The sequence below is a fragment of the Peromyscus maniculatus genome, chromosome 9, assembly GCF_049852395.1.
Source record: "Peromyscus maniculatus bairdii isolate BWxNUB_F1_BW_parent chromosome 9, HU_Pman_BW_mat_3.1, whole genome shotgun sequence".
NCBI lineage: Eukaryota > Metazoa > Chordata > Mammalia > Rodentia > Cricetidae > Peromyscus > Peromyscus maniculatus.
Window position 1 is genome coordinate 50074778 of NC_134860.1, and position 10837 is coordinate 50085614.

Here is a 10837-nt window from a genome sequence, read left to right on the forward strand (position 1 = left end):
AGGGCCAGTTAATAATTACTATATTTCATAATAACTTATAAATTTTTAAAGACATATTTATTTCACTTTATATACATGAGTGTTTTGCCTGCATTTCTGTTTATGTACCCATGTGTTTGCCTGGTACCCACAGGGGTCAGAAGAGAGAGTCAGTTCCCCTGCAAGTGGAGTAACAGATGGTTATGAACCACTATGTGTGTTCTGAATATATTAAACCTGCATCTTCTGGAAGAGCAAAAATTCTTTCAAGTGCTGAGCCATCACTCTAGGTCCACATAGTATCTTAATACAAATTTGAATCAGTAAAAATAAACTAGGAAAATCTACTTCTTTATTTTCAGTTTATATGCTAAAGACCAAAACAGAAAAACTACCAGTTGCTCCACTACAACACTTTCATGTCAGGTAGAATCCCAAGAAGGACAACATTGAATATGTTTATGGCCACTGTTTATGTTCTTTACATTAAAAAGGGCCGCTTGATGTCTGACATGTCTTGCAAATGATGTTGAGGATGAGAGCACATTTCTGACTTCTGGGAGGTATGTAAGAGACCCTAGTTTAGTCTCTGTCCACCAGGGGGTGGAGTTTCCTAACACAAGATCATTATCTTTGTGAATTATAAGTTTCCTAGGTTCATCATTTAATGTCATTTCATCATTTCTTCATGTGAAGAGTCAAGAACATTACTTGGGTGACACTAAAGATGAACACTTTCCCAGCTTTAATGACTGTGATGCTACTGTTCATGCTTGGTAAGTGAAGTGACTTAGAATTTAGACTTTTTCTTTTATGATGTCAGAAAAATATTTAATCATCTAAGAGCTTTGTCCTTAGTGTGGCACAGATATCCTCTTCTTCCTCCAGGGAGGACGCATGGATACTCAGTGACTCAAAAACAAGGTCAAGTGACTCTCTCAGAAGATGACTTCCTATTTATAAACTGCACTTATTCAGCCACAGGGTACCTGACTCTTTTCTGGTATGTCCAATATCCTGGAGAAGGTCCAGAGCTGCTGTTGAAAGTCACAACAGCCAACAACAAGGGAAGCAGCCGTGGGTTTGAAGCTACATATGATGAAGGATCCACCTCCTTCCACTTGCAGAAAGCCTCGGTCCAAGAATCAGACTCAGCTGTGTACTACTGTGCTCTGCGTGACACAGTGGTGGAAACTGCAGGGGGAGCTGAGCACAAACTCTGAGATGCGAAAGAAAGCCTGACTTCTGATCACCTGCCTTTCAGATGACTCTGTTTTCTACAATCTGTGCTATGTGCCTCAATATTTCTCTGGCTGATGAAAATCATACAAATGGTCAGAATAGAACAAGAAGTAGATGTTACCACAGCTGGGTTTTATAGCAGAAACTGAAAGCCTAGGACATCAGTGGTTCCTCATGGAGGGTCACAGTGATTTCACAGGCCATGGGAACAATGAAGTGGTCAGTTGTTTTTATCTCCATATACACATCATTGTCTTCATACTGATGTGTGTCACCTCTGGCCTTGGTTATTCAGAGAGGGCTAAATATGACAGAAATGGTGGCTTCTTGATAATGTCTACATAATGCTATGGAAGGATAAATTATCAGAGGGCTATAGTCCTTCCATACCTCAAGACTTCTATTTAAAACATTTGGGTAGAAGAGAACAGAGAAAGGGAGGCTGGAGCAGGTACATTATCTTCAGAGTTTAACTGTCCCCCCTCTTCTCTAAATCTACTTGCTATGGTTTCTCTCCCCTCTTAGTCCCCATTCCCAGAGCACTAAGCAGATCCTGATGGCACACCCTGGTTTCCTCCCTGTTGTGGATATCCTAAACCTGCCCATCTTCAAGCCTATTTCCTTGCCTAAGTGTCAGCTCACAATTCTAAGAAACTCATTATATCTGGAACCCTAGTGACCACACCTGGCAGGATTTCAGAAACATTTCCTCCCATGCCACCCACAGCCACCACACTCTCCTAAGAACCAGAGAGTACAACACAAACCAAAGAACAGAACATGCATCCAATAAACACAGGACCAGCTATCAGCTCCAGGAATTACAGCGATTCCAAACCCAGATGCCTAGATTTCAGCATTAAAACAATCAATAACAGCCAGATAATATGTCTCCACTAAAGTCCAGAAACCCTACTATAGTAAGCCCTGAGAAATGCAATATAGCTGAAGCATAAAACCAGAACCTCAGAATACCTTTTATGGATATGTTAGAGCTACTGATATCAGAAATGAGTAAATCCCTTGAGGAAACCAAGAAAATACAAACAAACAATGGGTTGAAATGAATAAAAGAGTATAAGACTTGCAAATGGAAAGAGAATCAATAAAGAAACAAAAACCGAGGGAAAACTGAAAAGGAAAAATTTAGGAAGTCAAACAGGATTCTCAGAGGAAGCCTCTGCAAGAGAATAAAAGAGATGGAAGAAAGAATTTCAACCAATGAATGTATGATAGAAGACATGAATACCTTGGTCAAAGAAAGTGTTAATCTAAAATTATCCAAGCACAAACATCCAGGAAGTCTAGAATAGTTTCTAAAAACCAAATAAATGAATAATCAGAACAGAGGAAGGAGTAGAAACCCAGGTCAGAGGCACAAAAATATTTTCAACAGAATCATAGAAGAAAAATACCCAATCCTCAAAAAGGAGATGCCCATCAATGTACAAGAACATACGACCTCCAAATAGACTGGACCAGGAAAGAAAGTCTCATGGTGCATAATATTCAGAACACTTAATGCACAGAAAAAAGAAAGAGTATTGAATGTACAAGAAAAAAGGCCAAATAACATATAAAGGCAGATACTTCTAAACAATACTTCAGTTCTCAATGGAGACCCTAAAAGCCAGAAGGCCCTGAGCAGATGTTGTACATGTTCTAAGCGACCATACATACCACCCAGACTACTATTTGCAGCAAACTTTCAATCACCATAGATGGAGAAAGACTTTCAATGATGGACCAAATTAAACAGACTCTATCTACAAATTCAGCCCTACAGAAGCCACTAGAAAGAAAACTTAAACCTGAAAAGATGCTCTGCCCCAATTGCCAGCCAGCAGGGAAAACTCCTGTGGGTAGGCTCTCACTTCAAAACCACCCATCGGACCCTGCAATCTACAAGACCCACACTCTACTATACCTACCCCCTGCCACCCTATTCCTGAGGCATGGAATCTGCCAGCTGTCATTGGACCAAGAGGTGAGTGATTCTTTTCTGACCCAGAAAGTCTTGCCTTTAGGACATAGGCTTTGGGACACAACCAGTCCCTGGGAACCCCCTCCCGTCTCTGTCCTGTTAGCAGCCAGCAGAGAAAACTCCTGCAGGCACGCTTCTCCACCCAAACCCCCAACCAGACCATGCAACCTATAACGCCCATGCCATACCCCAATACCCATCCCCCTGTGACACCAGTGGCTTCCTGAGATACAATCTGCCAGCTCTCATTGGACCAAGAGAGGCTTCCTGAGATGCAGAATCCACCAGCTTTGACTGGACCAAGAGCTCTGATAAGACCAAGAGTGGTTCCCTGAGCCTCAGAATCAGCTAGCTTGTATTGGACCAAGAGAAGCTCCCTGAGATATAGAATCTGCCATCTCCAATTAGACCAAGAGCTACGATTGGACCCAGAGGGGTCTGTGAGACACAGACACAGCAAGCACAGATTGGACCAATAGCAGCTCATTCAGTCACATGCACCTCTTGCACCTACTGGAGGAAGAGATGAGTAGACGTCAGTGCAAAACCATATACAACAACATAAAGAGCAATATGACATCACCAGAACCTAGCCTTTCTACAACAACAAGACCTGAATATCACAATGTAGAAGAAGCAGAAGAAAGCAATCTTAAAAATAACTTCATGAAGATGATAGAGCTCTTTAAAGAGGAAATGAAAAATTCCCTTGAAGAAGTTGAGGGAAAGACAAACAAAAATTGGAAGAAATCAATAAATCCCTTAAAGAAAACCAAGAAAACCATGAAAAAGCAATTAAATATGTGAAGAAACAATTCAAGACCTGAAAAGTGAAATGGAAATGATGAAGAAGACATAAACAGAGGGAATGCTGGAAACAGAAAATCTGAGTAAATGAACAAGAACTACAGATGCAAGCATAACCAACAGAATACAAGAAATGAAGAGAGAATCTCTGATGTAGAGGATACAGAAAACACCAAAGCCAAAAAAAGACATAACACAAAATGTCCAGGAAATCTGGGACACCATGAAAAGGCCAAATGTAAGAATAATAGGGATAGAAGAAGGAGAAGAATACCAACTCAAAGGCACAGAAAATTTATTCAACAAAACTATGGAAGAAAACTTTCCCAACTTAAAAAAGGAAATACTTATGAAGATACAAGCAGCTTATAGAACACCAAATAGACTAGACCCCCCCACCAAATAATACTCAAACCACTAAACATACAGAATAAAGAAAGACTATTAAGAGTAGCAAAAAAAAAAAGGCCAAGTGATTTATAAAGGCAGACCCATCAGAATAATGCTTGACTTCTCAATGGAGACTTTGAAAGCCAGAAGGTCCTGGACAGATATAATGCTGACACTAAGAGACCATGGATGCGAGCCTAGACTAATATACCCAGGAAAACTTTCAATCACTGTAGAAGAAGTGAACAAGACATTCCAAGACAAACCAGATTTAAACAATACCTATCCACAAATCCAGCCCTAAAGAAAGCACTACAAGAAAAATTCCAACCTAAAAAAGGCAGATACACCCTCAAAAACACAGGCAATAGATAACCCCACAGCAGTAAATCCCAAAGAAGGGAAATACATACACACTACCACCAAAACACAACAGGAATTAACTGGTTATTAATATCCCTTAATATCAATGGACTCATTTCACCTATAAAAAGACACAGGCTGACATAATGAATATGAAAACAGGATCCATCCTTCTGTGACATACAAGAAACACACCACACCTCGTTTTCAAAGACAGACACTACCTCAGAGTAAAAGGCTGGGAAAAGACTTTCCAATCAAATGGACTTAAGGAACAAGCTGGTGTAGCTATCCTAATATCTAACAAAATAGACTTCAAACTAAAATCAATTGAAAGAGATCAGGAAGGACATCATATACTCATCACAGGAAAGATCCACCAAGATGAAGTTTCAGTTCAGATTTCAACATTCCACTCTTGCCACTGGGCAGATTGGCCAGTCTGAAACTTAACAGAGAAATAAGGAACCTAACAGAAGTTATGACTCAAATGGACTTAATAGATATCTTTAGAACATTCGACACAAACACAAAAGAATATACCTTCTTCTCAGCACCCCATGGCACCTTTTCTAAAATTGACCATATACTCAGTCACAAAGCAGATCTCAACAGATAGAAAACAATTGGAATAACCTCCTGTGTTCTATCAGACCACCATGGCTTAAAGTAAGATTTCAACAACAACAAAAAATTACAGAAACCCTACAATCTCATGGTAGCTGAATAATGCTCAACTGAATCACCACTGGGTCAAGGAAGAATGGAAGAAATAAATTAAAGATTTCCTAGAATTCAATGAAAATGAATGTACTACGTACCCAAACTTATGGGATACCATGAAAGCAGTGCTAAGAGGGAAATTCATAGCACTAAATGCCCACATAAAGAAGTTGGAGAAATCTCACACTAGTGATTTGACAGCACACCTAAAACCTCTAGAACAAGAAGAAAGTCACCCAGAAAGAATAGATGCCAGGAAATAATCAATCCGAGGGCTGAAATCAATAAATAGAAACAAAGAGAATAATACAAGCAATGAAATAAAAACTTGGTTCTTTGAGAAAATCAACAAAATAGACAAGCCCTTATCCAAACTAACCAAAAAACAGAGAGAGAGCATCCAAGTTAACAAAATCAGAAGTGAAAAGGGAGACATAACAACAGACAATGAGGAAATCCAGAGAATCATCAGATCATACTTCAAAAACCTGTACTCCACAAAATTGGAAAATCTGAAAGAAATGGACAATTTTCTGGATAGGTACCACATACCTAAGTTAAATCAAGACCAAATAAACTATTTAAATAGACCAAAAACACCTAAAGAAATAGAAACAGTCATTAAAAGTCTCCCAACCAAAAAAATCCCAGAACCAGATGGTTTCAATGCAGAATTATACCAGAGTTTCAAAGAAGAGCTAACACCAAAACTCTTTAGATTGTTCCACACAATAGAAATAGAAGGAACATTACCAAACTCCTTCTATGAGGCTACAGTTACTTTGATTCCCAAGCCACACAAAGATGCAACAAAGAAAGAGAATTACAGACCAGTCTCCCTCATGAACACTGATGCAAAAATACTCAATAAAATATTGGCAAATAGAATCCAAGAACACATGAAAAAGTTATCCACCATGATCAAGTAGGCTTCATCCCAGAGATGCAAGGATGATTCAGCATATGAAAATCTGTCAATGTAATACACCATATAAAAAGCTGAAAGAAAAAAAAACCTACATGATCATTTCAGTATATGCTGAAAAGGCCTTTGACAAAATTCAACACCCCTTTATGATAAAGGTCTTGGAGAGATCAGGAATATGAGGAACATACCTAAACATAATAAAGGCAATTTACAGCAAGCCAACAGCCAACATCAAAGTAAATGGAGAGAAACTCAAAGCAATTCCACAAAAATCAAGAACAAGACAAGGTTGTTCACTCTCCCCATATTTATTCAATATAGTACTTGAAGTTCCAGGTAGAGCAATAAGACAACAAAAGGAGATCAAGGGGATACAAATTGGAAAGGAAGAAGTCAAACTTTCACTATTTGCAAACAACATGATAGTATACATAAGTGACCCCAAAAATTCTACTAGGGAACTCCTACAGTTAATAAACACCTTCAGTAATATGGCAGGATACAAGATTAACTAAAAAAATCAGTAGCCCTCCTATACTTAAATGATTAAAGGGCTGAGAAAGAAATCAGAGAAATATCACCCTTTACAATAGCCACGAATAATATAAAATACCTCGGGGTAACTCTAACTAATCATGTGAAGGACCTGTATGACAAGAACTTTAAGTCCCTGAAGACAGAAATTAAAGAAGATATCAGAAAATGGAAAGATTTCCCATGCTTATGGATAGGTAGGATTAACATAGTAAAAATGGCAATCTTACCAAAAGCAATCTACAGATTCAATGCAATACCCATAAAAAACCCCAACACAATTCTTCACAGACCTGGAAAGAACAATACTCAATTTCATTTGGAAAAACAAAAAAACCTAGAATAGCTAAAAAAAAATCCTGTACAATAAAGCCACGTCTGGAGGTATTACCATCCCTGACCTCAAGCTCTTTTTTAGAGTTATAGTAATAAAGACAGCCTAGTATTGGCATAAAAACTGACATGTGGACCAATGGAATCGAATCGAAGACCCTGACATTAATTCACACATCTATGAACACCTGATTTTTGACAAAGAAGCCAAAACTTCATAATGGAACAAAGAAAAAAGAAATCATCTTCAACAAATGGTGCTGGCATAACTAGATGCCAACATGTAGAAGATTGCAAGTAGATCCATATCTGTCACCAGTCAGAAAACTCAAGTTCAAGTGGATCAAAGACCTCAATATAAAACCAGTTACACTGAACCTGATAGAAAAGAAAGTAGAAAGTAGTCTTGAATGCATTGGCACAGGAGGAGACTGCTTTCTAAACAGAACATCAGTGTAAGGAGCTGCCATTCAAAGATGGCGCTGACTTCCTGGCAGCCTAGTTGTAAACAACTCCATATTTGGCTATGCTCTCAGGACTACGTGTCCTGTGATCCACGCATGCATGAGTATGGTAATTGGCCTTATGTCCTCAGCCTATCCCGTGGCTCCCTGTGCTTGCATTCTGGCGGGACCCAATCACGGACTGACCCGTTTGCCTGATTCCCTATATAAGCAGCTGCAAGTTAGTTCTCGGGGCCCCTCACCTCCAGCTCTCCTTTAATCAAGAGGTGCTCCAATAAAGTGTGATCTGAGAAGAATCCTCGAGTGGTAGTTGTTCTTCCTCGCTGGCCGAGGAGCTCGCCTCAACTGGTGCCGAAACCCGGGAAACTTCGGACACCAGGTGAGGGGTCGAAGAGGATTCAGAACTCAACACATGGAGCGGTGACGTCAGTAAGTTCTCCAGGAACGGTGACGTCGGTAAGTTCTCCAGGTATGCTGATTGCTGGGATTAATCCATTTGTGTTTGGTCTTGTGTTCATTCTTATGACAATTATTGTTCTTCTTTGCTGTTTTTTACATGCATGTCTTAAGGAAGGACGTAATGTGGAAATCATTAGAGAGGGACACAAAGCATTAAGCAAACACCAGGATAGTCTATCAGAATCAGACTCTAAAGGGGAGAACTTAAGTAGGCCTAAAAAGAAGAAAGAAAAGAATAAAGAAAAGGAAAATAAAGAAAATAAGCCAGAGAAGGAAGGAAATTCAGAAAAGAAAGGGAACCCTTTGTATCTAAGTATTAGAGGAATTTTCAAAACTTGATTTATCTGATAATGAATTAGATTCAGATGAGGAGGAAAATTTAGAGGAAGCCGCAGCTGAATATGAGAAAGAGAGATATGGGCGGCAGCGGCCTCCTCCTTATGATGTTTCTGCTGGGGTGAATGTGGAACCAACGGCGCCTTCGGGACCACATCCACCCCCGGCATCACCTTTGTATCTGCAAACAGGTGGAGGCTGTCATTTTATCAGGAGGGACACCTGGGCGCGGCTAGCGTCCACGTTTCTAGTTTTTGAAGATCCGCAATCAAACAACAGGTATCATGAACCTGTACCTTACAAACAATTAAAAGACCTGGTAGAGGCTGCTCGAGCTTACGGAGTAACAGCCAGTCTCAGAATGGTTCCCGAGCAGCGAATTTGTCTCAGCAATTGTCCAGTTATCTTATAGGAAATTGGTCCGGAGAATTCGAAGAGACTCTGGAGAAACTGAGAGTGGAAGTAGTGACCATCAACTCTACATGAGTGGATCTCAGCCTGGCAGAGGGACTGTCCTCCTGGATTGCTTCTACCTTTTCCCTGTTTAAAGAATGGGTGGGGGTGGGTATATTTTTGTCATGCTGCCTTGGAGGATGTGTGTTGTGTCTGTGGTTGGTCTGCCGTTTGCGAGCATGTACAAAAAAGGACAAGGTCATTATCACTCAAGCATTAGCCGCTTTGGAGTGTGGCTCCTCCCCCCAGATCTGGCTTTCTGCCTTAAAGAATACCTAATATCCACACAGCCTTTGCACCCCCAGGACGGGTTAGTCCATTGCACTCGGGAAGGTATATGGACAATTGTTACACGCATAGCCTTTGCACCCCTGAGACTGGTTAGTCCATTGCACTCGGGAAGGTAGGCAGACAATTATCACATTTAACTCATCCTCGATCGGTCAACACATCATGAGGTGGGGACCTGATTGGATGACATATTTGTGTTGGTATTCAATTAATAAAGAAGGGGGAGATGCAAGGAGCTGCCATTCAAAGATGGCACTGACTTCCTGGCAGCCTAGTTGTAAACAACTCCATATATGGCTATGCTCTCAGGACTACATGTCCTGTGATCCACGCAGGCACGAGTATGGTAATTGGCCTTATGTCGTCAGCCTATCCCGTGGCTCCCCGTGCTTGCATTCTGGCGGGACCCAATCATGGACTGACCCATTTGCATGATTCCCTATATAAGCAGCTGCAAGTTAGTTCTCGGGGCCCCTCACCTCCAGCTCTCCCTTAATCAAGAGGTGCTCCAATAAAGTGTGATCTGAGAAGAATCCTCGAGTCGTGGTCATTCTTCCTCGATAGCTGAGGAGCTCGCCGCACATCAGTAGCTAAGACACTGAGAGCAACAATTAATAAATGGGACCTTCTGAAACTGAGAAGCTTCTATAAGGCAAAGGTCACAGTAAATAAGACAAAATGACAGCCTATGGAATGGGAAAAGATTTTCACCAACCCCACGTCTGACAGAGGGCTGATCTCCTGAATATATAAAGAACTCAAGAAACTAGACATCAAAATACCTAAGAATGCAATTAAAAAATGGGCAACAGAGCTAAACAGAGAATTCTCAAAGGAAGAATTTCAAATGGCCAAAAGACATTTAAAGAATTGCTCAACATCCTTAGTCATCAGGGAAATGCAAACCAAAATGACTCTGAGATACCATCTTACACCTGTCAGAATAGCTAAGATAAAAAACACTGAAGACAGCTTATGTTGGAGAGGATGTGGAGCAAGGGGAACACTCCTCCACTTTTGGTGGGAGTGCAAACTTATATAGCCACTTTGGAAATCTGTATGGCGGTTTCTCAGAAAATTGGGAATCATTCTTCCTCAAGACCCAGCTATACTACTCTTGGGCATATATTTAATGAATGCTCATTCATAACACAAGGGAACATGCTCAAGTATGTTCATAAAAGTATTGTTCATAATAGCATCAACCTGGAAACAACCTACATGCCCCTCAACTGAAGAATGGATTAAGAAAATGTGGTACATATACACAATGGAGTACTACTCAGCAGAGAAAAACAATGACATCATGAAATTTGCAGGGAAATGGATGAAACCAGAAAGTATCATCCTGAGTGAGGTAACCCAGACTCAGAGGGACAAACATGGTATGTATGCACTCATAAGTGAATAGTAGATGTAAAACAAAGGATATCAGTCTATGACCCACAACTGTAGGGAAGCTAGCTAACAAGGAAGTCCTAAAGAGGGATACATGGATGGCCCTGGGAAGAGGAAATAGATGAAATCTCCATGAGTAAACTGGGGATTAGG

At 40.4% G+C, this 10837-nt stretch overlaps 1 pseudogene; it reads left to right on the forward strand.

The window, feature by feature from the left end:
- Positions 1-706: 706 nt before the first annotated feature.
- Positions 707-1202, forward strand: LOC143267130 (T cell receptor alpha variable 9-2 pseudogene; annotated as a pseudogene).
- The last annotated feature ends 9635 nt before the right edge of the window (positions 1203-10837 follow it).